The 27,326-nt window shown below is 35.7% G+C and overlaps 1 protein-coding gene and 1 long non-coding RNA gene across 4 annotated transcripts in view; one reads left to right on the top strand and one right to left on the bottom strand.

The window, feature by feature from the left end:
- hmbox1a (homeobox containing 1a) overlaps window positions 1–27,326 on the top strand; it is a 664,927-nt gene that overhangs the window by 104,371 nt on the left and 533,230 nt on the right. The gene's annotated exons all lie outside the window — the stretch shown is intronic.
- Window positions 8,884–27,326, bottom strand: part of LOC141378540 (uncharacterized) — a 39,943-nt gene continuing 21,500 nt past the window's right edge. Inside the window, exons 2-4 of one of the 3 annotated variants that reach the window (XR_015513235.2) lie at window positions 26,604–26,753; window positions 12,901–13,009; window positions 10,152–11,881 (exon numbers count right to left, since the gene is read on the bottom strand). This is a non-coding gene — a long non-coding RNA (uncharacterized LOC141378540). Of the gene's footprint in view, window positions 11,882–12,900; window positions 13,010–26,603; window positions 26,754–27,326 lie in introns of all 3 variants that reach the window. The other 2 variants (XR_015513234.2, XR_015513236.2) reach the window with 2 other exon arrangements.

The raw sequence follows: 27,326 nt of genomic DNA, 5'->3' as shown, positions 1-27,326 counted from the left end.
TGTCTGTCTTATAATTAGCTCTAAATATATGCATATTCAAATTAAACGAAAGGAGTTGAACAATTAAGCATTACCTAATCAAAGATACAGATTCAGAGGGTGTGGAATATAGTGTACAGCTCACTTGGACTATTGTCGTGTAACGTTTCTAGTTAATTTTGGAAGGCCAATGGCTCTTTCACATAAAAGCGGCATAAGCATTCTGCCAAACATATCTTTTTGTGATTATAAAGAAAAAATAAATGAATTCACTACTATGATGATTAAGTGGAAAGGAATGATGAAGATTTTAAAATTATTTTAAAGATGCTTTGGTCCTTTTACAATAAGGTTTCATCAGTTAACATAAACCATGGCTAAACAATAAAAAAACAGCATTTATTAAATATAATTCACCATTTAATATTTTGGATTATTAAAATCCAAATTCAAGATTGTTAACATTAGTGAATGCACTGAGAGTTAGCATGAACTAACAACTTTATTCAACACAGTCTCATTTGGGAAACCCTATATACATGTCTGAAAATCGCGAATTATGTAGCCAGAGCTACGTATGGCTGCATTTTGTCTTTAAAACTAAATCTACCCGGAGGTATGACGCTTTTCCTTTTCAAGCTACCAGCTTACCGCTTACCTCCGTATGGACAGCTTTCCTGCTGTAACAGGTTGTCCAGTTAGCTCGCCTTGTATGTCAGTGGACTTGAGGAGTTGACAGAGAGGAGTTTACTACGATGACAGGGTTCAAGTGCAGCAAAGAACGGTTCCAAAAGCAGGTAAGACAAAAATTTAAGCCAAAAAATAAAATAAACAAGTAAATAACAAGGTGCGAATGTGGTCAAATCTGAAAACATGGAAAAAATCAGACGAGTGCTTTTCTTTATCTGGATTGCTTTTTCAAATTGTTGTTTGGGTTTAGAGAAGTGGATGGGCGGGTCAGTTGGTGCTTTTGAAAACAGTTGGCTGGGTTTAAGGATGAAGGAGAGTCTGAGTGTCAGTCAATCGATCAGTCAGTCAGTCAGTCAGTCGGCCAGTCAGTCGGCCAGTCGGTCAGCCAGTCGACATCGGGCTCTGGTGGACCTACACGAGAATATAAGGCGCGAATGACATTCGAAAGACAAATTTGAGATCTCAAAAAGTGCACACAGCAACTTCTGGTGGATTCGGGAAAACAAAATCTGGAAAAAAAAAGCTCCTGAGATGTATTTGTCGCTCTCCAGAAATGTATATAGAGGTACGTTTTCAGAATGGACTTTATTCAATTATTTTTAACAAAGGTTAACAAACAATGCTGTAATAAAACTGTTCATTGTAATAAATGTAATAGTTAACATTAACATATACAATTTTATTGTGCAGTTGTCCTGAAGTTACTAATGGTTGACAAGGCTTCATTTTTAGATTAAATTTTAATAAGAATAATATTGCAACACATACTTTATAACTAGTTTTTTCTGGTTGTTCAAACTACTTATTTAAAATGAGCTAAATCAACACAATTCTTGAGTTGTTTATTTTTATTTATTTTTTTTGGGGGGGACCTAATTGTTTTATGTTCAATCCACTTAAATCAATTGATATGTGTTGGGACAATATGAAGAATTTGAGTGGAACCCAGCATTTCTACAGTTGTCATGTGATGTCAGTAGGCATGTCAAAGCAGTATCTAAATCAGTATTCTACTATCTCAATAACATTGCAAGAATTAGATGCTTTGTTTCCAGGGAGGACTTAGAGAAACTTGTTTATGCTTTTATCAGCAACAGGGTGGATTACTGCAACGGACTCCTCACAGGCGTTCCCAAAAAGACACTCAGACAGTTGCAGCTCATTGAGAACGCTGCTGCCAGGATTCTGATCAAAACCAGATTAATCAAAGGATGTCACACCTGTTCTCAGGTCTTTAAACTGACTCTCAGTTACATTTAGAATAGAGTGTAAAGGATTACTACTTGTCTATAAATCACTAAATGGCCTAGGACCTCAATACATTACAGACTGCTCACTGAATAAGGCACTGATTAAACATGTCACTCAGATCTTTATGATCATATAAACTAGAAATTCCAAGGATTCGGTCAAAGCAGGTTAAATCTGCCTTCAGCTACTATGCGGAATCGGCTTCCAGAAATGGTCAGATGTGCTCCAACATTAGGCACATTCAAATCATGACTGAAAACACAACAGTTTAGCTGTGCCTTTACTGAATGAGCACTGTGCTACGTCTGACAGATCGCAGTATTATGTCTTTCTTTTCTTTTTCATTGTTTTATAACTTTTTTAACACATTTTAATCTGTTTTTATATTATTATTTTTTTATCCCTGTCTCTTTTTTGTATCTGCTTACTCTGTTTATTTAAAGCACTTTGAATTGTCACTGTGTATGAAATGTGCTATATACAGTATATAAACTTGCCTTGCCTTGCCTCACAGTAAAATAGGAGTTTTCTATTTTTAATATATTCAAAAATAGAACTTATTCCTGCAATTCAATGCTGAATGTACAGCAGCAATTACTGCAGTCATTAGTTTGGGACTACCTAAAAAAAATCTGACTTACTATTGAATGATAGCGTAGGCTTGTCTAAATAAATGACACAACATTCCTTTTTAGTGAACGACCCATAACGGAGCCTAATTTGTCCTTGAGTCAAAATGTCCATATCCACAAGCCAAATTCGCTGAAAGGAAACACCAAACCAATGCAGAGAAATATAGGACTTTGAATAGGTCTGCAAGCACAGACATGGAAAATGGAAAATCCCAGGAACCCTGCAGTCTTTGAGTAAGGTTTGCATAGTCTCATATATAAACAGTTTGAACTGTTTCCTGTATTTTTGGCTGGCTTTGAGGGGGGTGGAATGCACAGGGTTGAGAGACGGCAGAGGGTGAAATAGTGTCTTTCCCAAAAAAAAAAAGAAAAAGGCATCTGGACGTTCTTTCCACTGCGAATAAACACCAGTCTGTTGACCATACGACCATAAACAATAAAACATACAGTCTATGTAGCCCTTGCTTTCACATTTGATGTATATTCATGTCGCATTTGTCCATTACAAATCCAGTAACACACAAATACCCTCCAGCAAAGAGTGTTGCTTGAGAATAATGGCTTTTGGACCACTGCTCTATTGTTAAACATGTTACAGCAGATCCAGGATTTCAGATCTAAGATCTAGCGATATGCAATGCAAATGCACTAATTTATAATCTGTAACACAAGAACAAGTGTAAGATTGTCATTCAGTGTTACTGAAGCAGTTTATGAAGCACATTATATATACATTTGTCTACCACATTCATTTGTTTTTATTATTGTCATCATGACAAATCAGATTTCCCTTGATCTTGGAAAAACTATGAGAGGTTTTTTTGAGCTGTTATAACATCCTGCAAGTTTCAGTACTCAAAACATCTTCATTTGGTATTGTCTTTAACATTGAACATGGGTAGCACTTTATTTTCAGGTGTATTGTTGTTACACATTTTCTTTGTACTTACCATAACAACTACTATAAATTATGCATGATTTAACAAAAATGACTTTTGCTGCTTGTTTAAGCTACTTATTTACAACTTAAGTGTTTCATGCTGAATAAAACTAATTTGTAAAACAAATAAGTTTACCTAATTGATTTATGTTGGGACAACTTAAAGGACTTGTGTGGAACCTGGCATTTTTACAGTGAACATTTAACTAATGCAAAACCTAACTCAGATTCTAACCCTAACCATGTAGCAAGTGTATTTAATTAATCAGTTATTACTGAATAATCACATTTAGTTGTTTTAGATTTAGTTGCATTATAGTCCATTACTGGTGTAGTAGTCGACATGGTGTAACATTAAAAAGCATTTTTTAGATTATATCAGGAAGGTGTTTCTTTGCTTCATTTTACACCAGTTCATTTTTAAGCTATACACAGGTTGACGCAGGCTTTGCAGGTGATGCAGTGCTGACTATATTGGATCTGGAATTTATATATAATGCTTTGTTTGCTACGTATTACTAATTTGCACTGAATATGAATGTTGTTTTAACAAAATGAGCCATATTTACTTTCAAATTCTGAATACGGTACATCTATATTAAAATCTAATTTGAAAATTGACTAGTACTTATAAATTATGGTGGTTTTATATGAACATTTTGATAGAATTATAAGTGGACCCCACTGCATGTACCACATTTTAAAATCAAGAAATCTCATAAATGAATAAGTAAGTTCATGACACCCTTAACCCTGGTTAGCATGTATTAATGACTGCTGGACCAGCATAATAGGAAACTTAACTATTTTACATTTTGTCAGTTTAGTGGCTAATTCATATGAATTTGTACGAGTTCAGTTTTGCGAAAATGTATGATATTTTAAATGCCACTGCCATATCACACTGCAACCCAAGTCTGGTTATTCACTGAAGCTAAGCAGGGCTTAGCCTGGTCAGTACCTGGATGGAAGGCCTAGGTTGGGAAACATAGACATGGGAAAACTACATTGCTGTTGGAATTGGTGTTAGTGAGGCCTGCAGGGGGTGCTCAACCTGCGGTCTGTGTGAGTCCTAATGCCCCAGTAAAGTGAACAGGACACTATACTGTCAGTGAGCCCCGTCTTTTAGAAGAGACGTAAAACCAAGGTCCTGACTCTCTGGGGTCATTAAAATTCCCATCGCACTTCTCGTAAAGAGTAGACGTGTAACCCCGGTGTCCTGGCCAAATTCCCTCCATCAGCCCTTAGCCATCATGGCCTCCCAATCATCACCATCCACTGAATTGGCTTTATCAGCATCTCACCACTCCACCAAAAGCTGGTGTGTGGTGAGCGCACTGGCGCCATTGTTCCATTGCTGCCGCCGCATCATCCAAGTGGATGCTGCACATTGGTGTTGGTGTGAAGAGACCCCTGTCATGATTGTGAAGCACTTTGGGTGTATGGCTATACACAACAAATGCTCTATAAAAATACACATTACATTACAAAGGAGACGTGGGAATAAGGTGCCCAACTTTGGGAATAAGCAAATTACATTAAATTGTACGAATGAGATTGAATGATTTTAGACAAATTAGTCACTAAATCAAAATGATAAAAAATTGCCATGAGAGAAATGTCAAAGCTGAAACTATACTTTTTTTCCTGATTATTAATATTCATTGTAAAACATCCCCAATAAATAAAAGAGGTTCTAATGCTTTCTGCTTATCAAAGAGTTCTAAAAAAGATGTAACAGTTTCTATGAAAATATTAGTATAAAATATCGTTTCATGGAATGTGCCATTTTTAGACTAGACTGTCAGGCAGTTAAAAAAAATAACTTTTCTCCCCACTAGTTTGAACCCCATCACCCCTATATCTACTGAAAATGCATGATTCCTGGATGTACTGTGTCCTTCGTGGTGTATTTATTTAATGAGAGTGATGACTTATTATATAAATATCCCACAAAAATGTATATCCAGGAACAGTGTACAGTGCACAGAAATAAGTCGGCACAGTGCCCAAGTGAATTTTAAAGCACTTTTCAATGCTCTGAGAAATTCCTGAAATAGGGGACGATTTTAGGTTTAAATAAATGCATAATTTCTATAACTCTAAATCACTAAATATACAGTAGGTTTGACCAAGTGACCATTTGCTGTTTTATTTTCAGCTCCATAAAAGCATATGGATTGTTTAAATTTACCATGTTTAGGTTTGGAAAATACATATTTCAATTGTTTCAAGTCCTCAGTGAAACAATGTTACTTTATGAAATAAAAGAGTGGTTTACAAATTAGTCTCATATTCAATACCGTTTCTTTTATTTTTCTAATATTTACAGTGTTGCTATGTGAAAGCTTGTTTGGTACTTTCTAGGGTGTTGCTTCATTCAGTGCACTCTAAGTTTTCTTATCTATCTTATCAGCTGTCAAGTGAAAATTGTTTGATACTTTAGAAAAGTAACAGTACACCTCTTCCTGATATGCTGCGTGATATAAACAGTTATTCAGGAACCTACTGTAGCACGAATGCTGCGAGAGTAGTTAAGAAATGAATTCAGAGGCTGCCAGTTTGGTTTGGAAGTCTCCTATAATGTATGTACATTCACCCAAGCTAAAATAAGTAAATCATAAATAAATATAAGATTTTCTCTAAATATACATTGCAGCAGCATCTGTTGTCTCATACTGTATATAACTGTTTATGAAACTACAGGTCTCTTTAAGCTTCTTCTTTCTAAAGGCATACTCTGGTAAAACTGCCAAGTCTGTTGTGATTTGTCTAATGAAACCAAACACTCATTACCATATGCAAATTTCAGCTTCATTCTTCAGTACTTGTAAACACAGCAGTTGCAATAGAATTGTTTTAACAAATCAGGCTGAGTTCAAAAAGATTTTTGGTCCCATTTTATATTAAGTGGCCTTTACTGATATGTAGTTACACTGAAGTTATTCATTCATTACAATGTACTTATTGTGTAAATGCATGTTTTACGTTGCAACCCAAGCTCATTCTGAAAACGTAGTCCCGTGGACGTTTCTGGAGATTGTGATTTAAGTATGGCTGCATTTAATTTTTTTAAGCAACGCTACGGGGCGGTGTGACGCTGTTCCTCTTCGCGGGCATGAACGACGCATGCGAGAGACGTTCAAGATATGAAAAAGCGCACACAGCCGCCTCTCGAAAGACTACATTTTCAGAATGAGCCTGGGTTGTTTACATTGTACCTATGCTTAAATGAATATCTGCATCATCTGTAATTCCACTTATAATTACACTGTTGACCATCCCGCACACATTACCCTGCATTCTATACCAAAATGGCCAGTTTATGTGCTGCTTTGGCATGTAGGTGTTGAACAAGAGTGATTCAACTTACAAGTCAAACTGTAGGTGATTTCTTTGTTCTCTTCAAAAATGTAAATGTTTGTGTATTGTCCCCCTCCCCCATGACAGTTACAACCCTGAGTTGCAGGTAAAGTGATGTGCAAACGTGGACAGTTGTGTGTTGATGAGATGCCACAAAATTACCACACATTTTTTTTTAATAAACACTCTTTTTGAACTGATGAAAAAGCCTTTGGTTAATAATGTATTATGAATGAGTGTTGTTTTAATGGAAAGCAGAATGGAAAGAAAAAAAAAACTCCACATTTTGTGATGTATGATTGTGCGGTCCTTTACTGACAGCTGTGTATGTGGATCTTGTCACAAAATGTGGCGAAAAGTCCTACATGACATTAATAGTTTGATTGTGGTGTTTACTTCAATAATGCCACTATTATATACATACTCCACGTCTTAATTACATTTGTGTTTAGTTCAGTTATGACTTTAGTCGGATTAAGGTTATCAAAAAAATCGCTGTTTACATGGACTCTTTTACATTGACTTAGACTCTTTTCAGAGTATTGTCTTATTAAAATCGAATAAAAGTATTGTTGCCCATGTAAACATACTCAAATTTTTGACTCAACTACACCATCAGGGCTTTGCGTTCTTGGCTTTGAGAAGCAGCATTTTCCAACCCAAGCTCATTCTGAAAACATAGCCCCGCAGACGTTTCTGGAGATCGTGATTTACGTGGCCGAAGGTACGTATGACTGCATTTCATTTGTCAAGCGAACGGACCGGGCGGTGTGACGCTGCTCCTCTTCGTGCTCGCCCGCTCACCTTCGTGTGGAGGGCTTTCCCGCCGCAGCCAGTTTGTCTGGTTAGCTCGTCGTGTTGCGTTGGCGGAGTGGAGGCCTGGAGGAGGAGGAGCCGGCAGCGGCGTACGACCGTGTCCGAGTCCAGGGAAGAGCGGTTCCAGAAATCAGGTAAGTCAAAAACATCATTCAAAAAATAAAGTGAACGAGTTTGCAATGGGGCTAGCATGCGGTGAAATCAGAAAATGAAGTCAAAATCGGATGAGGGCTTTTCTTTTTTCTGGACGGCTTTTGTAAATCGTCACTTGGGTTTAGGGAAGAAGGAGGAGGGTGGCTGGGTTGGCTGATTGGCCGGCCGCCCAGTCAATTGTTCAGTCATTCATTTAATCAGTCAGTCAGTCGGACAGACGGTCGCTAGACAGCGGCCTCCGGCGGCTTTTTACTCGAGGTGCGAACAGTTCACAAAAACAAAAACTGCACACATACAAACCTCCCAGGATCGCAGGGCTACGTTTCCAGAATTAGCCTGGGTTGGTATTTTCTGTTTGCATGTACATCAAAAGAAAGTATGCTATAGCTCACACTTATTGGCAGTGGAAGATGATTTACGGTTAGTCGTGTCAGGAATCCAACCACAGATTAGCATGTGTTCCTCACAGAAACAGGCTAAGCCATCACACTGAATTAGATAATCTGTATATTTATGTTTCAATGTAATTAATGCTACGCACTTCAAACGCAGCACGTAATATGTTAATGCACATGCATTATAATTTTGGCTGAGGGAGGGGTGCCTGGGGTGGGGGAGGGGTTATGGGTTGTCCTAAAAGTTTGAAAACCCCAGCTCTAGAGGATTTGTTGTCTGAAATGTACAAAGAAAAGTACCCGAAGCAACGTATTTTACATGTATTTTCAATAAGCATTGGTTGCTAGAAATGATCCCAGTCGGCACATAACATCATAAGACACTAATATTAGGTTAGATTTAGGTCATTACATCAAGTGACCAAAATTCAATGTCTAGCCAGCGTCTAAGGACAACATTATGTTGACGTCCATTAACAACAACAAATTATGTTGATATTTGGTTGATTTTAGGTTGTGTTGGAAAGTGACCACAATCCAACGTCTGATCGGTGTCATAGTGGAAACATCCACACAATGTCAAGGTGTAACATAATATTTGGTTAATTTTAGGTTGGACGTTGGACACTGACGTCGACCTGACGTTCAGTTCTGAAGTCAACCAGAGGTTGGACGACAATATGATGACAATATGACGTCATGTTGATGTCTTGTGCCTGCAGGGATACTGCTCTCATCAATAGTTGCTCTAGTGTCTCCTAAAAACTCCAGTTACCATTTACATATATTTTTGAAACTTTGCTGACCATTTACATTCACATCCAGCAATATTAATCCCTACAGAAATGTTAATATCCATAAAAAGCATAATGGAGCTTTTTTTGCCATCGTGGTGCAAGTGAGTGCTATGAGACGTTTCCACACCACTGCACCATGACCCTGCACCCAATTCAGATCAAAGTGTCATTCTAGATTTGTTATCAAGCTCTCAACGCACAATCAAAATAATCTGAGCTTTCCACGTATGACTATTTCGCCAGAATTCCATGGCTTCTTTGAAAAGATTTAAGTTTAACAGGAGTGTTCACTGCACGCTGTGTACTCAGCAAACAGAATGTCCCACCACACCAACACAGACTCAGTTACAGTGTGTTTTGGAGCTGGACACTCAGTGACGGTCCACACAAAAACATATTGAATGAATACTCCCACGCCGCTCGACTGGAGCCCGAAAATGTGTTGAGTGGGCGGAGTTGACATTGTTTGCTAGACAAGTTTGTCTTATCAAGAGTCCATAGAATTACACGTCCGTCTGTGTCAAGCTGTGTTTAGGAGGACATGTAATCCACGTCAAAACCTCAGGCTTATTTTTTTTTTTTCTCCACAACAGACAAGAAAGGCTTTGAGGGGAATTTATAAAATAGCGCATTACATGTCAAATAAGCGGATGAGAAGTGATGCAATGCGGTGGATAAAAACACTCCACATGTTTTTAAAGAGTGTCGCATAAATCACCGCTGCGTTTGTTACATAACAATATCATAAAGCCCAAATGCAAATAGTAAAACGTGTTTTTATCCCACGCTCCATTGATTTTGTGCACGCTCCAAACCGAGGACGTTGTTAAACGGAGGACGTGCGGTTCTTCCAAGTGTCAAGTCTTGGATGGAGCAGATTAGTTAGCTACTATATGAACTCAGGGGAGACGCTTCAACAGGATTCTATTAACTGTTACGAGCCTTACATAACTTTGCATAACTTACAAAATCATTTTGGCAGAGGAAAGAAAAAGCGCACCATAGCAAAACAAAGAAAGACCGTAACCTTACATAATAATAAGAAACAGCCCAGGAAAACAAGCGCCACTGAAGAAAAGTGATCCCAGCACTTACGAAACATTTGACTTTTTCCCTTTTTTTTTTTTTTTTTTTAGCAGCATGGATATGACAGAGGTCCATCTCCCCACTCCCCCCCAGATTTCCAAGAAATTATTGATCGTTCGTTTTAATCTCTCAGTAATCAAGATGATCCTCCACCTCGATTACAGCCAATGAACCCATGAACTAGCGTGTTATAGTAATGACCTGGCACCACTACCTGAATGATAACAATGTCTCCCCTTTGCTTGCAGACAGTCTTCAGATCTTCCAGACGGTCTGCACAAGTGCCAGCTTTATGGATTATCTATCAATAGCTATATAACCCCATCCTCTCATTACCATTCACTCAGCGATGGGAAAAACATACAACTAGTGCTTTAATCGCAGTCGTTTTCTATAAAAGCATTCATTAACACCCAAATACATTGATTCCGCACAAAAGACTTTGCTTGTGTGGTTACAATGGAGGGAACGTTCTGTCCTGAGTGATCCGCTATAGAACACCATGTTTAAAAGTTTGGAAGGTAGTGAATTGTGTCCTCGAATCTTGTGTCCTTTTTTGCCCATTTAATCCAGACTGAAAAGAATTTCACATGAAGTGCTGGTCAGTGAAGCAGTGAGTGCTGCATTGTTCCCGTCTGAGAACTCATGCATGACGGAGGTGATGTTATAATATTTGTGGCAGAAGATACAAATTTATCACAGCAAAATGAGGTTTACAAATAAATTTAGATGTGACTGTAAAGCCATATGCATAGTTTATTAACAAACAGTTAAGGAACACTCCACATTTTTTGGAATAGGCTCATTTTAATCCTCGCCTGGATTTGACTTTTACCACAATGTAAAACCCAAAAAGTTAAGGTAACTCAAACCATTTGAGGAAACCGATTGGAACAAACCATTTACGTTCAAAAACGAATCCTAATGAGTACTGTGAACTTAATCCATTTGAGTAAATGGAGTGATTTGAGCACAGTAAACCCAATAAATGAAGAGAACTCAAACCAAGTACTGAGTACAAACCATTTGAGGAAACCAATTGCAACAAACCATTTGAGTAAAAAAAAAAACGAATCTACATGAGTACTGTGAATTCCATTTAAGTTGAAGTAATGAGGTGTTTAATTTACGCATTACCTTCAAAACTGAGTTCAAAATTCTTTTCAAGTGAGTGGAAATAACTTTCAGTATATTTTGAGTTAACTACACTAATTTCATTTGATATATTGACAGTTGGGATTTACAGTGCATGATCTTTGACTTTTACCTGATTATTGAATCAGATTACACCATTAGCATCTCGCTCAAAAATAACCAGTGTTAAAGCTAGACTCCTCTATAGTTATATATGGCTATATAACTAAAAACTACTGTAGTCAACATTTGAATTGAAGAAAAAAAAAACTAAATTGACAAGAATGGGTGTTATTCTTGTTGTTTATTCATAAACTAGCTTCGAGAGAATCACATGCTTATAATTGACGATGGTTGGTCCCTCATTAGATAACACATGATTCACCAATCAGACAATTCCTAACTCACTTTAAATAGTTTCTTACCTCAGTTATGTTTGCCTTGAAGAATCCCCCCTTGCACCTCTACTTTTCCCCCCATTTCCTTAATAGGGTGGCACGGCGGCCCAGTAGTTAGCACTGCTGCCTCACAGCAAGAATATTACTGCTTAAAGTCCTTACTGGACTAGTCGACATTTCTGTGCAAAGTTTACATGTTCTCCTCAAGCTGGCGTGGGTTTCCCCTGAGTTCCCTGCTTTCCACCCACTGTCCAAAAACACATGATAGTAAATTGACCATACCAAATTGGCACTATAGATGAGTTTTTTTAGCAGTAAAGTCATCCCTGTAATCTGGCATTAGCCATTTAAAAGTCAAGGGAGTTCATCAAGATCTACATAAGCTCAAACTCTCCTCTTGCCCTGCTAATGGGAAGGAGCCTAAGGCTCAAGGATCTTATAAGCTCAGGGCTCTCTCCCAGGACAGCATGGCAAACATGCTTTATAATCAATAATCAGCTGTGTGAACTCTTGAAATTAGTTTAAGGACAACTTTAATGAAAGGTTTTGATCCAAATGCTTAATGTTTATTCTCAATCCAGCATAATAATCAAGGCACTTTGCCGCTGTACCATGATATAGTTGCTTGCCATATGAATAACCCAGGCTCATTATTGATACGTACCCCTGTATGCATTTCTGGAGAGTGTGAAATACGTCCCGGAGGTACTTTTTTTTGTTTTTTGTTTTTATGCAGTTTTAGTTTTTGCAAATCCTGTGTAAATTTTTGAGATCTCAAATTTCTTTTGTGAGTGCCATTCGTGCCTGCTGTTCTTGCCTAAATCCACCAGGCCACAGTCGACTAATTGACACCAAACAACCAATCCCCTACACTTCCCCCATCTAAACCCAACCGATAGTTTTTTCAAAAGCACAGATCAACCCAGTCACCCTCTTCCCTAAACCTAACCAACAGTGTTTTCGAAAGCAATCAAGAAATAGAAAAGCCTTCGCGGCCGCCTCATTTTTACCACGTTTTTAGATCTTACCATGTTCTCACCCTGTTATTTACTCGTCTATTTTATTTTTTGCCTTTTGTTTTTGTTTTATCTGCTTTCTGGAACCATTATTCACCAGACTCGAACCCAGTCATTGCAATCAACTTCTCTCTGCAACATATGTGGCGAGCCACTAGGAAAACTGATAACAGTGGAAAAGCCATCCACACAGTGGTAAGCAGTCAGCTAGTAACAATAAAAGAAACAGAAACTGTCCGAAACATCATACCTTCTTGTAGCAGTCGTTTCATAGATGAAATGCAGTCAAACACACCTCTGGCTACATCTCTGGCTACATAATTTGCGCTCTTCAGATATGAGGGTACATTTTTACGAGCCTATGTTGCATATGGACTTAAAAAAAACATTTCATTTTCTGGCAGCACATGATGTAACTACTGAAATTTCAAGCTATAAATAGGAAAATTATCAAAAAAAAATTTAATGAGATGCTAATGGTCTATTCTAATCTAGCTGAATGAATTCAGACATAGTTAAACCAAACTGTTTAAAACTATGGTAGTAGTAAAATGAGCAATGTCAAAAAAAAAAAGTGGATTGCTCCTTTAAAGTGCATCTTAATTGATGTATTAATGAGCTATTATATGCCATTCTTTAGCCTGAATAGTGTAGATATTGTGAAAATTGCACAAAAAAAAAAAAAAACGTACTATAAATTTCTGAATAATACACTTGTATGTAATGGGTGAATATGCAGCAGTTGAGATGTTGGACATTGCATGCACTCAAATGTCACTGCATTAATTACATAGTGAAGAGGACAGGGCTTTTAGACTTTAATGAGAAAATAGCTTAATAACATTCATACCCTAGACGGTAGAGTTCAGACTTCTCTAGCAGACGTCACACAAGGATAAAATTGAAAACTATGCACACGTAAATGTTATACAAAATGTTTCACTCATAAATTCCTAGTAACAGCTTGTGCCAGCATTAATAAATATTGTCAGGATTTACTGAAGACATGCAATAAAACATTAGCTAAGGTGATTTAACTTGTGATCATTGGTTAAATCTGTCATTATTTAATGCTTAAAAAGCATGTATATACACACTTTGCACCACACTTTGAGCTGTAGCTCGATTACACATTTTACTTTCACCTTTTCTGGTTGTTTGTGCAAGTTAATGTTGCATTAGACATTATAAAAATTAGCAAAAAAATTGCACTTTTTGCCACATTTTTGGATTAAACCTTTGCACTAATTTCTATTTATTAAATTTGGTCTCAAAAAACTTCACAACATTATTTTTTTACACTGTAATAGTCAACTTTATCAAATGAAATGAGTGTAGTTAACTCAAAATTTGCTGAAAGTCAATTCTACTCATTTGAAAAGTGAATTGTTGACTGTAATGAGTTTAATGAAATATCAATATTCTGTTGCAATCGGTTTCCTCAAACGCTTTCAGTTGACTTAACTCATTGGGTTTTACAGTACTCAGGTGGTTTGAGTTCTCATCATTTATTGGGTTTTACTGTGCTCAAATTGCTTCATTTACTTAAATGGATTAAGTTCACAGTATTCATTAGTTTTGAACTAGTTTTGAAATAGTTTGTTGCAATTGGTTTACTCAAATGATTTGAGTTACCTTCATTTATTGGGTTTTACAGTGTACAGTCTAGCATTATGCTAGTGTTCATAACCTATACAAGTCATCCAGAGGGGTTAAAGTAATAGTTCACTTAATAAATTATGAAAATTCAATCATAACTTATGCTTCACTTCGTCACCTAAGAATTATAAGGTTCTATCTGACGTTGTTGTTTTTTTTTTTTTTTTTCAAAATCGGGTTCTTATTAAATGGCAATGTTTTTACATCATGTGATGTTTATATATATATATATATATATATATATATATATATATATATATATATATATATATATATATATATATATATATATATATATATATATATATATATATTGTTTTACATTTTAAAACTTTTTATAAAAAAAAAAAAAACAGGTTTTATCTACAAAGTCGCACTTTGAGTCTCTATAAGGTTCTTTTTGTGAACCAATCAGCATTTCGAATGCACGCACAAATCCAATCAGGATCCGCTTTCTTTGTCATTCGCCGGATTGCTCCCTTCACAGCAGGAACGACCAAAAAGGAACACAAAATCAGAGTTGACTAAATAATGCCGCACCACACAAAATTGAAAAGAAACTGAAAAGATGTGTGGAAATGGGATTATTTAGAAACCTTGACATTGAGATGAAATGTTAAAGTTTGCATTGTTGAAAAAGAAACGTATCTTAAAATATTATACATTAAATGTGAAATATTTTTATTTGTGCATTTATAGTCAGTGAAACATTTTCAGTGTTTGTTAAACTCGTTTGCTCATTGTCTGTTTTTTTAAAGTCTGCTAATTTGATATTAAGCCTTAAAGGGCAAATTCTTCATTTAATTCATGGGGCATATAATTCAATAAATATAAGTCAATAGTTCATATAAAGCATATATTCAATAAATATTACTATATTAATTAGATAAAACTAACATCTGCACTGGACAAAATATTTAGCACATCCTTATATGTTTGAAACAATAATTCATCATGAAACAATATTCATCCTAATTCCCCCTTTTTTGTCATTGTATTTGTTTTCATAAATATTGCTTCCATGCCAGACAGAACCTTATAATTGCAAACAGAAAATGACTTTTCAGAATTAGAAGGTTCTATCTGCATTTGCCCTGTTTTGTTTATCCCAGTTTGCAAATTTAAGAGAGTTTTGAAAGTTTACATTTAGAGTACAAGAACATTTTTTAGGGTCTCTGTCATGTAAGGTGTGAAAGAGAACTGTTACACGCATATTGTTTCCTATGTGGAAGGCAAAATCTTTGAAGCTCAATATCTCAAAATCATTTAGAACGCAGATAGAACATTATAATTCCAAGAAGTGATCTCAAAAATGAAACTCATAAAAGTTTAAAACCACATCAGGGAAAAATAAACGATGAGGAAAACTTCATTTTTGGGTGAACTTTCCCTTTATTAAAGATTTTGATCTTACAATGTTAAAATCCCATTGTCCATTGCATCTGCTGTACTCTCATGCTGGGATAAAGGAAGCAACACAATCAAGAATCTCTACAAGCGCAGGTCAGTGAGGGCATTGAAAGTATCCTCCAGACACGGCATGACTTACGAAGGGTGAGTAAGTTCAGACCTACGTAACACATATGGCCCAAATAAGTTCCATGAACGAGTTTGGCACCATACCATACCTCAACCCATCCGTTTGTCCATTCAAAGTCAATTCACCCTCAGATCTCACCCAAGCAGGAAACTGTATGTGTTTTAAATAAAACAGCATTATTCCTTCCAAAACCAGTTATGTGCAAACAGACAATTTTGTTGCACAACTCAATCATGCAGACAACAGAGGGAAAAATGCACAAACTCCATTACATTAAACATGATATTATTTAGGAAATGGAACAAACACTATACTAAGCTTGGTCGATTTTATTTTAACGTACAATTTTTACAAATGTACAATTTGCTTATTAATAGTTAGTGACGTAATAGTTGGGTTTAGGTATTGGGTAGGATTAGGGATATAGAATAAAATGAGTGCCAATAAACAGTTAATATCTTAAGTAAAGTAGTAAATAGTGGGAATTGTTAAAAAAAATGTTATCCTAAGCTTCAATAAGCAAAACAGAGATATCTTGTCTCTAAAGGGGACTATCCTGGTAAAATAAAACATAAATAAATATAATTTTAAAAGGCCCTGCATTACACACCAATCTTGCAGTCAGCATTTGGCCGTTGTTGAGCTTCAGTAATAGTAATTTAGTTTTTGTGTGTGTGTGTGTGTGTGTGTGTGTGTGTGTGTGTGTGTGTGTGTGTGTGTGTGTGTGTGTGTGTGTGTGTGTGTGTGTGTGTGTGTGTGTGTGTGTGTGTGTGTGTGTGTGTTTGTGTTTGCACTGTTGGCACTAGTTGACCCTGTTGGGGGATTTTGGTCAATTGAGCATGTTAAACTGGCATCTGTCTGCACTTATGAAGCAATCTGATTTATCTATTCAGCTTAGTGATCAAATGAAAATATCAGATAAACATTATACTTGTCAAAATAATGCCTATTTATTCACACAGATCTGCTAAAATTGCTGTATTAAGCATGCAAGACCAATAGCTGGTGATGACATAAATAATACACCACACCCCTGCAATTTTACAGTTAAGCATCCTATATCTCGGTCACACTTTACAATAAGGTTCATTAGTTAATGCATTTACTAACATGAACTACGTATGAACAATACTTGTACTGCATTTATTAATCACAATTTAACATTTACTAATGCATTATTATCATCCAAATGCATGCTAGTTAACAAGAATTAACAATCAAGTTATAGGCTATCCAAACACACGTCTGTACAATTCTTATGCCCCATGTGGTGACGCAAACATCTTTAAAACCCAAAAGGTGGACAAATGTAAACTTGTTTTTATTAAAGGTGATACCAACCTCACTCACTTTCCATCGGCTTATTTATTTATTTTTTTGCCAACCAACAATTACTCGGGCACATGTTTTACACAGCGGATGCTCTTCCAACTGCAACCTAGCAATAAAAATGACAACCTCTTAGTGCTGGGAAACGTCCATGCACTCTTCCATTCAGACACTATGGTAAATTTAGCTCATCTAGTTTACCTACAGTATACTGCATGTCTTTAGACTGTGGGGGACCCCCAAAACATGCAAACTCAACACAGAAATGCATCCTGGTCCAGTCTGGACTCGAACAGCAACCTTCTTGCTGTGAGGCAACCAGTTAACCACCGTGCCATCCCATAAAGGTCATTCTAACATTTTAATATGGTTTGATTGGATCAAAGCCGTCCTATATTCTGCAATAACAGCACTCAACAGCCTCTTCACCCTTGTGTATTACTCCGCCCTCATAGAGTAATAGCAGATCAATAAACTCACTACAGTTTGACAAATATTGCAGCTGTTGGACAACATGATGTACTTCTGAGGCTTTATTAGGCAATAATGTTGTTGTTCTTGTGGCCATTAGCCTGTCATTGAGCAAAATTTTCAAACTTACAGCTGATCAAATCATTATAAAACTGGAGACTGACATTCTAAGTTGATCTCTGTCTCTTGTATGTTGTAGTGCTGTTTTTATACCATAGTATCTGCTAGTTTTTGCTTTGCTTTGGCTTTTTTGGAGTGAAATATTGTGATCTCCCGATTGCAACAGAGAAATATTGGGAAATCTCTGTAGACTGATGGCATTTCATGCTGTTCAGCCATATAATCTTAAAATGTGAGCAAAATCACTTGTTTTGTCATCATTTTAGATATTACGATACAGAATTGTTAAAATACTGGCTCTAAAGTGACAGTGGTGAATTAACAATGGTTTCTGCTATTCTGACAAGCTGCAGATGTAAAGGAATGGTGGAAAAAAGTAGTTCGAGAAAGTAGTAGAAAGATTTTTGAGACTCTCCGTGTTTTATTTTCTATTTTATACACACAAACATACTCGTAGCAGTGTAATATGGCTGTCCATCGGTGGGACAATAGAGTGTGTAAAATAATAAAATAGTCACCTTGTGCCCTGCTATTGTGGTCAATTTCTATAACTATGCAACAAGGAATAATGTGTACATCTGATATCTGTGAAAATCACATTTTCACCCAATCATGTTCTTGTAGTTAATCCCGTTTCAATTTTTTGCATTTCAATTTTCAAATGCATGTTCATAGCCCACTTAGTAGGAGCATGTGTAAGAGATTCTTTCCATGCTATACTTTTCAGTCTATAACACAGCATCCGTATGAACCTAAAGCCTCAACATGAAACACAATGAAATGTATGTGGCTGTGTGTAACGAAGCACAACTTGTTTGTCAATTACTGTAGTCTGTTGCAGAGACACTTCAAATGGCACTCTGACTAACGAACAGGCTGAAAGACCACTGTGTTGCCCACGGACTGGCATATCTGACACTTTAAGGTCACAGGTTCATTATTCCACAAATGAAATGAACAAAAAGGAGAAGATCAGAGACTGTCGATCACTGAGTGAAGCTCTTGTTTATATCTGAACAAAACTGACAGTGGAGCATCACTCCAAACTTGAACCCCGGTCAGCCCGGCCATAAATAGCAGTTTGTGTGATAAGACAGGCCGAATGTCTGGCTGGATTTTATATTAACTGGTTTAATGTCTCATCCCTATAGAGCTGGGTAAAAGGATCTGTACGGGTCAGAAGCAAAATACTTTCTATTAAAATCTGTAGTAATTTCAATGCTTAAACTTTCAAAAGTAAAGAACTGAAATAATAATAATAATAATAATAATGATGATGATTATTATTATTATTATTTTAATTTTATTATTATTATTATTATTATTATTATTATTATTATTATTATTATTATTATTATTATTATTATATAACAAATTGAATGAATGTGACTTTACTACAATGTATTAATTCAATGTTGTAATAAAATAGAATGTTGCAAAATGTGAAAACTTTCTTTTTATTTGGGTTAGTAAGATTTCTAAAATGTTTTTGAAAGCAGTATCGTATGCTCAATACAAAAATGCATTTATTTGATAAAAATTACAATACAGCTGTATCATAAAAAACTAAAAAGCTACAGAAAATTAAAAGTGTATATGATCAATTAGTCCTGACAGCATATGTTTTTAGTTCATTGTAACTTATTAAACTAAGTTAATCATGTTCTAACTTAGCAGTTTTAACTCATTCATTCATTTTCTTGTCGGCTTAGTCCCTTTATTATTCTGGGGTCGCCACAGCGGAATGAACCACCAACTTATCCAGCATGTTTTTACCCAGCAGATGCCCTTCCAGCCGCAACTCATCTCTGGGAAACCTCCACACACACACTCATATAGTACATACAATTAAGCCTACTCAATTTACCTGTACCGCATGTCTTTGTACTGTGGGGGACACCGGAGAACCCGGAGGAAAACCCACACGAACGCAGGGAGAATATGCAAACTCCACACAGAAACGTCAATTAAGCAGAGGCTCGAACCAGCGACCTTCTTGCCACTACGTCGCCCGTTTTCAGTCACTTTAACATAATATAAGTTCAATGGACTCATAAGGTAAATTTGATTCAGATTAAAGATTTAGGGCAACCAAGATTTTTTCCAAAGTAGTCAATGTTTTACACTGTAAAGAAAAACGTTGACTCAACTTAAAATTGTAAGGCAACTTGCTGCAGAGCTTTTTTTGAGTTGACTCAACTTGAATCAAGTCAAGTGCAGTACTTGGGTTGAAAGTTAAGTAAATGCAAATAAGCTCTACAGCAAGTTGCCTTACAATTTTTGAGTTGAGTCAACTTTTTTAACAGTTTACACACAGTAAGTAAAATATGCTTCACAGTTACAATATTAAGAGGTTTTGTTATATGCTAAAACTTACAATTTGGACATTTCAATCCTGTTCACAGAAATGCCAACTGACCGAGCCAGGACTAGAACCAGCGACCTTCTTGCTTTCAGATAAAAGTCCTAACCTCTGAGCCTTTGTGTTGCCCTAATTTGGACATTTAAACATTTAAAATGTATATGTTGCAATTACTGATATCCGCTAGTGAAGTCATGACATATGGAATACTGTTTCCGGGCCGCTACTAATTTGAATTGAAAATATATTCGCTTATGACCACTTTTTAGTCATATCCAACATTAAAGTGTGATATTAATTCACAATTAAAATAAAGTCATGATGTACACTACAGTCTCTGGACTGCATTCAGTCATAAATATTTTGACAATTTATTAAGATTTTATCACTTTATTGCCATCGGATATTAGGCATGCATATATATTTTATATTGCAATCATGATTTTCGAAAGTATTACATCGCATGGTAAACGTTTATTACGTCTCCCCATACAGTTTGATAGTGTGCTTGGACCCAGAAGCCAATTCGCGTGACGTCTTCACACTTAACAAGCGGAAAACATTATCATAGCACTCATACCTCTTAACCTAAATACATGGAGTACGAAGACAAGAATGACAAATGCAATTACAAAAAAAAAGAAGTTAAAATTGTCAAAAGAAGTATCAAAAGTTCAAAATGGTGCTGCTATCAAAACAAATATGATCTTGAAGTATGTACTTGTTTTTGCTTAAAATGTGTGATTGGCAGCATGAATCGAACTGCCAAATTTCTAAATTTAAAATATCAATGGTTCTTCGTTAGTCCTTAATGCTCTGGATGAACCCATGAATATTGATCTCCCCTAGTGGCAAACCATTGAACAAGTGTTTCAAGTTTTGGCAGCCTAATGAAATTGTGATGGCATTTACATAATTAAAAGCTTACTACAAATATTTCAGCATGAATCCGCCTTCGCCCACTACACCCCTCGCTACTGGAATCATCTTCCAGAAATGATCAGATGTGCTCCAACATTAGGCACATTCATATCTAGACTGAAAACACATCAGTTTACAGTAGCTGTGCCTTTACTGAATGAGCATTTTGCTATGTCTGACAGATCGCTCTATTATGTTTTTCTTTTCTTTTTCATTGTTTTTAAACACATTTTAATCTGTTTTTAATCATTTTTCTTCTTTGTTGTTGTTGTTGTTGTTGTTGTTGTTTTTATCCTTGTCTCTTTTACTACTGTTTATGTAAAACACTTTAAATTACCAATGTGTATGAAATGTGCTATATACTGTAAATAAGCTTGCCTTGCCTTGTATATACTTTATCTAATCCATGGGTCTCTTTTATATTTCCATCCCTATTGGCTGTAAAGTAAGCTTTCGTTTTAGCCCAGATTCTGTGTTGGATTTATTGATTGACGTTTGTTGCTTTCTTTTTCATTAATAAAGACCTTTTGAACTACCCCCCTTGGCTGTTCTGCATTTTGGATTGCATCTGCTAACCTGAGAAAAAGTTTCAGAAACTTTATGCAAAAACACTTCCCATTTAATTGCAAAAAATCATGAGATTCAGCTCTGTTGTCAGGAAACGAATGCTGTTACTTCATTAGTTGTGTGTGAAACTCATCATGTTCTCTCCTGCTACAGCTCATCTCATGCATAAGCTGGCTTTCTGTTTTTCTCATCATGAGATGAACTGGCTGAAAATCTGCTCTAGTGTAAAGAGGAAACAACTGATGCACTGAGGGAGAAAACGTGGCCGGTTCAAGCACAGGTCTCCATAATGTCAGGGGGAATTTTAGATTTAATTAATTGTATGTTTATTCTCTTACAGTTAGACATACATTATTTAGCTGTTCTTCCATTTTACATGCCATACAGTATATTCAGCATGTGCACATCAAGGTGTTGAATTAGTTCAGTAGTGTCAGGTTTTGCTATTGTATTTTCCCATCAGCAACTGTTCCCATTTGTTAAAATACAGTAGGCTTTATGCTACATTAACAAACAAGAAAACTGGGCTCATTATCATCTGATTTTAGAGAAAGCAGTCTGAGATGATGGCAACATTTATGGATTTCAAAAAGACTTGATTTCAATCTGCATACAATATGTGATATGGGACATTGGTTTTAGACTTTTATGAACTCAACAATTCACAGAGGCTGTATGTTAAAGACAATAATGTTGTCTTTACAGATACAGCAAACAGATTTGGTTGTTTAGCATCATAAGACTTTAATGTTTCATCTGAATGCTCAAAGACAGTTTGGGTTTTCACTCAGGTCACTTTACACTTAGTTTGAGCTAACTTGTTCGAGCTTAAGAAAGTGGGTTGTTGCTTACTTGCTCCAGATCAGTTTTTATTTTGGGTTAGAGAGAAAACCTAAACTTGACTAATCAGCTGCGACATACACTCACCGACCGCTTCTTTAGGTACACCTTACTAGTACCAGGTTGGACCCCATTTTGCCTTCAGAACCTCTTTAATCCTTCATGGCATAGATTTAACAAGGTGCTGTAAATATTCCTGAGAGATTTCGGTCCATATTGACATGATAGCCTCACGCAGTTGCAGTGGAATAATTTAAAATACTCAGACCAACCTGAAATTACTTTTTTTCTCCATTCTGATGCCCAGTTTGAACTGCAGCAGATCGCCTTGACTGAAATTTGCGTCAACGAGCAGTTGGACAGGTGTGCCTAATAAACTGGCCAATGAGTGTATATCTTAAGCAGCAAAGCCACTCCCGGACTGATAGCATTTTGAATGCATTTACTCTAAAAGCATCTTTGAGTCAAAAAAAAAGTCTTTAATGATTTATTTATATAAATTTTAATTATCCATTCTTCTTTAATATTTGAATGTAAAATATTTCAAAAGTTTTGAATTGTCAATAACCATAATTAACGACTTTACATTTCAAAATATTTATTTAAAGTCATATATATTTCTTTTAATAAATAAAGCTTTTAAAATTATTTTCTTTTGAGCTGTTGGTGAACTAACATTATTAAAATCATTTGCTTGATTTGCATTTACATAAGAATAATGTAGCAAATATTAGTTTCAAGTTGCTTTCTCATACTTTTGTTACATAAGAAGTGTATTTAAGTGCCTTGTAAATGTGTTTAAATTCATTATATTTTTGATAATGATATCTTTTAATTGGTGTTGTGATTGGCTGCTTGCTGCACGTTTCACATTTCCAGCTGTATGCAGTCCAGATTTATTCACAAACTATGGGTTATACCCACAGTTAACTGAGAATGTTTACATCAAGGCTTTTAACCAGGTTGGGTTTAGTTTTGTCAACACATAACTAACTCTGCAACTGTGCAACAGGCCTCAGGAGCCACAGTTATTATTTTGGATTAGGCTATATACTTTTTTGTCTCAAAGTGCCAGTAGCATTTCACTTAAAGCACTATTTATCAGCAGCTAAAACATGTTTTTTGTTTTTTTTTATCTTGAAGTTTGATGACATTCTCTAAAATTACCCCAACCTGATCATTTTCTTTCATTTTTTTTCATATATTTTAATGAAGGCTGCACAAATGTTGGATGCTATGGTTGCCCTTTGGGTCAATTTTAACCCACCAGCTATAAAACTATTTTTACAGGACAAAAGCTACTGACACACAGACATTACACACTACACACTACAGGTACTTTTAGCATTACAAAAGTACACCCTTGACTTTAGTCAAGAACATGTGTTGTCCACGGATTAAACAGTGATGACATACTGCCCATTAATGAGGGAAATCCAAGCCAATCACAGAATTTGTATTGAAGATGAGGTGATTTCGTCATGCAGAATAGATTTCATTTTAAATGTTCAAAGAAATTGGGTCATTTTTGACTTGATGGATAATTTGTTAACACAGAATTCCAAGACAACAGAAGCCAGGGTTAATGGTTTACTGAAGAGAAAACGTTATCTTACAAATCTTACGTACGCCATACGTACTTCTGGATACATAATTCAAGATCTCCAGGAATGTATATAGGGCTACTTTTTCAGAATGAGCCTATGTTGCAATATCACATACATCTAAAATCAATGCTCCTCTGCCTGCTGTTACAAGTTGCTCTGGTTTATACAAGGACATGCTGCTTTTATTTATATTGCATAAATAGGCAAGATCTGAAAGCTGTATTATAAGGCATTAAAGAGATTCATAATACGCAATGAAACCACAGGCATTACAAATGCATTACTTTGCATGCCATCGCATGCAGTAGTGCATAAATCTAGCATGTGCTTAAAATGCAGTACTTGTATTGTAAAGAAAAACAGATATTCTCATTGTAAATGGAGAATAAATTTGTTTTGGGAACTGTACAATAACAATGGGTGTGTATCTTAAAATATCTAGTGTGTCGTGAGCTTTGTCGATAAAACACAATAAATTTATGAGTTGTAGAAACTCATAACTCTTGTTCGTAGCTAGTCTTTACTTAAGTCATGTTTTTGCTGATATAAATCTTGTCACCAAGCTAAACTACGTAAAGGGGAATTCCACCCAGTTTCAATGTTTTTATTAGTGAGTTCTTTATCCTACAGCTGTTCGTGGGACGTAGGCAAATATGCATCGCTCTGCCAAAAGCAGGAATCAAGAGATTCATCCATAACACCTTTTGGCTGTAATGCTAAAGCCTCCCAGCTTGAGAGAAATGGCTAGTTAGGAGTGCTGGTCTGAGGCCAAACTTGTCTCTGGACTAGACAGCTGTATCAGGCCAAAACTTTAGGACTTTTGGAGTAAATGTGTCTACTTACACTGGAAATGAATGTTTAACTGTCTCTCTAGGGTGATGACAAACCGCCAAACATTTTAAAACTAGGTTAATGGCTTACTGTTCAAATTAAAGGTTTCTTGGTGAGTCTTTAAAAGCTCAATTTGTCACATAATAGGGTTTGTGGGATTGTTAAAGGGTTGTTTCAACCAAAAATAAAATTTCTGTCATCGTATATTCACCCTTGTGTTTGTTCTAAACCCATAAGAATTCATTTATCTCCTGAACCCAAACGCAGATCTATTTTTTAATGAATTCTGAGAGATTTCTGTCCCTTCACTGAAAGCTTACTCACCCAAAATATTGATGCTTTAAAACGTTCATTAAGAGATCAAAAAAATAATAAATCCATATAAATTGAGTGGTTTAATCCAAGTCTTCTGAAGAGACATGATTACTTAAACGAGGAACAGATTTATTTTAGGCTTTTATTCACATACAGCACAAATACGGGTTGGTGAACAATTCAGATTTGGTCACAGCATGCTTGATATATAAACTGATCTCTTTAGAAGACCTGGATTAAAACACTAAATTCATATGTATTTTTTTATATTTTGACATCTTTATGGACGCCTTAAAGCATCAGGGTTTTGGATGAAAGCACCAGCTGAGCCTCATTGATGTTTTTCTTACAACTGGGAAACCCTAGTGGTTCTACATGGAAAATAAAAGTGCTAAAAGGGATTTGTGTGAGTGTTTGTGTCTGTGTGTGTGCATGTGTTCATCATGCAAAGAAGAACCACAGGGTAAAAACCATAAGAATTTATGTTTTTGTATTATGGGATTTTAAACTCTACTCCAAAAATATTTAAAGTTGAAGAGAGAAAGTATATAAATTAACTTAAACATCTGTAAATTACAAGATACAGGTAACATATTTTAATGTAAAAATTATTTATTCATTCAGGCTCATTCTGAAAATGTACCTCTGTATACATTTCTGGAAAGCGCCAAATACGTCCAGGAACAAGTTTTGGTCCCACTTTATATTAAGTGTCCTTAACTACTATGTACTTACATCAAAAAATAAATACAATGTACTTACTGTGTTTATGATGTATTTGAGAACACTTGTGGTGCTTTTGAGTTGGGATAGAGGATGGGTTATGGACAGGTTTGGTGGCATGGGTAGGTTTAAGGGTGGGTTAAGGTGTGGGGATGGTCAACAGTGTACTTACAAATGTAATTACAAAAGTGAATTACCAATGTAATTACATACATGTATTTAATTAAGCATAAGTACACAGTAAATACATGTATTTACACAATAAGTACATTGTAACAAACTATTAGTTCCTGTGTAAGTACATATTAGTTAAGGCCACTTAATATAAAGTGGGACCCAAGTTTTTTTTTTTTTTGCAGTTTTTGCAGTTTTTGTTTTTGTGAATCTACCAGAGGCCGCTGTCGACTGACTGACTGGCTGACTGATTGACTAACTGACCAATCGACTGACCCACGCCCCTCCTTCCCTCATCCCAACCAATAGTGTTTTCAAAAGCACAGATTGACCAGTGCCCACCCACTTCCCCCAACTGACAGGTTTAAAAAGAAATGCAGAAAAAGAAAAGCCCTTACAGCAGCCTGATTTTTACCAAATTTTTTGATTTTACCACATCCTCACCTTTTTATTTACTTGTTTATTTTATTTTTTGGCTTTTGTTTTTGTCTTACCTGTTTTTTGGAACTGTTCTTCACCGAACTCGATCCCAGTTGTCGTGGGCAACTCCCTTCTGTGTCTCAAGCCCGCCAACGTACATGTCGAGCTACCGGACAAACACCGGTAACAGCAGGAAAGCCGTCCATATGGAAGTAATCGGTCAGCTGGTAGTGAGAAAAAGAATGGCATCATACAACGCCGGTATTTATTTTAAAAATAAATACAATTAATAATTATTAAAACAATTGACAAACAACTTATTTTGAAACAGAAAACACAATAATCATTTTTAGCAGTTATATCTATTCTATTTAATTAATAAAATAATATATAATAACATATTTCATAAATAATAAGACATTTTTTAATTGTCACATTTCAATAATGTTTTCAATAAAAAAACTAATGCTATTTAATAGGTTCACTAACAATATTTGTACAACATATTTGCCAATAATAGTAAAAATGCATGATTAAAACCCAAAGTTGTGTTTGTTAATATTAATATTTGTGCTGTGAGTTAAAGAACTTTATTTTTATTAACTAACATGAAATTAACAAAATTGAATAAATATTTAATAAATGTATTGTTTATTGTTTGTTTTTGTTAGTAAATACATTAATTAACTAAAAGGGACCTATAAAGTGTGATCTGGTTATTTTTATTTTATTTATTTTTATTTTAGGTATTTTTCTATTTTATTTTCCTTTTGTTTTCCTTTTAGTTTTTCTTTTAT

Source organism: Danio rerio, chromosome 17, assembly GCF_052040795.2.
Source record: "Danio rerio strain M-AB ecotype USA chromosome 17, GRCz13ab, whole genome shotgun sequence".
In the NCBI taxonomy this organism is placed as follows: Eukaryota; Metazoa; Chordata; class Actinopteri; order Cypriniformes; family Danionidae; genus Danio; species Danio rerio.
The sequence above is the reverse complement of the archived record's forward strand: the minus strand, read 5'-3'. Positions and strand labels throughout refer to the sequence as shown.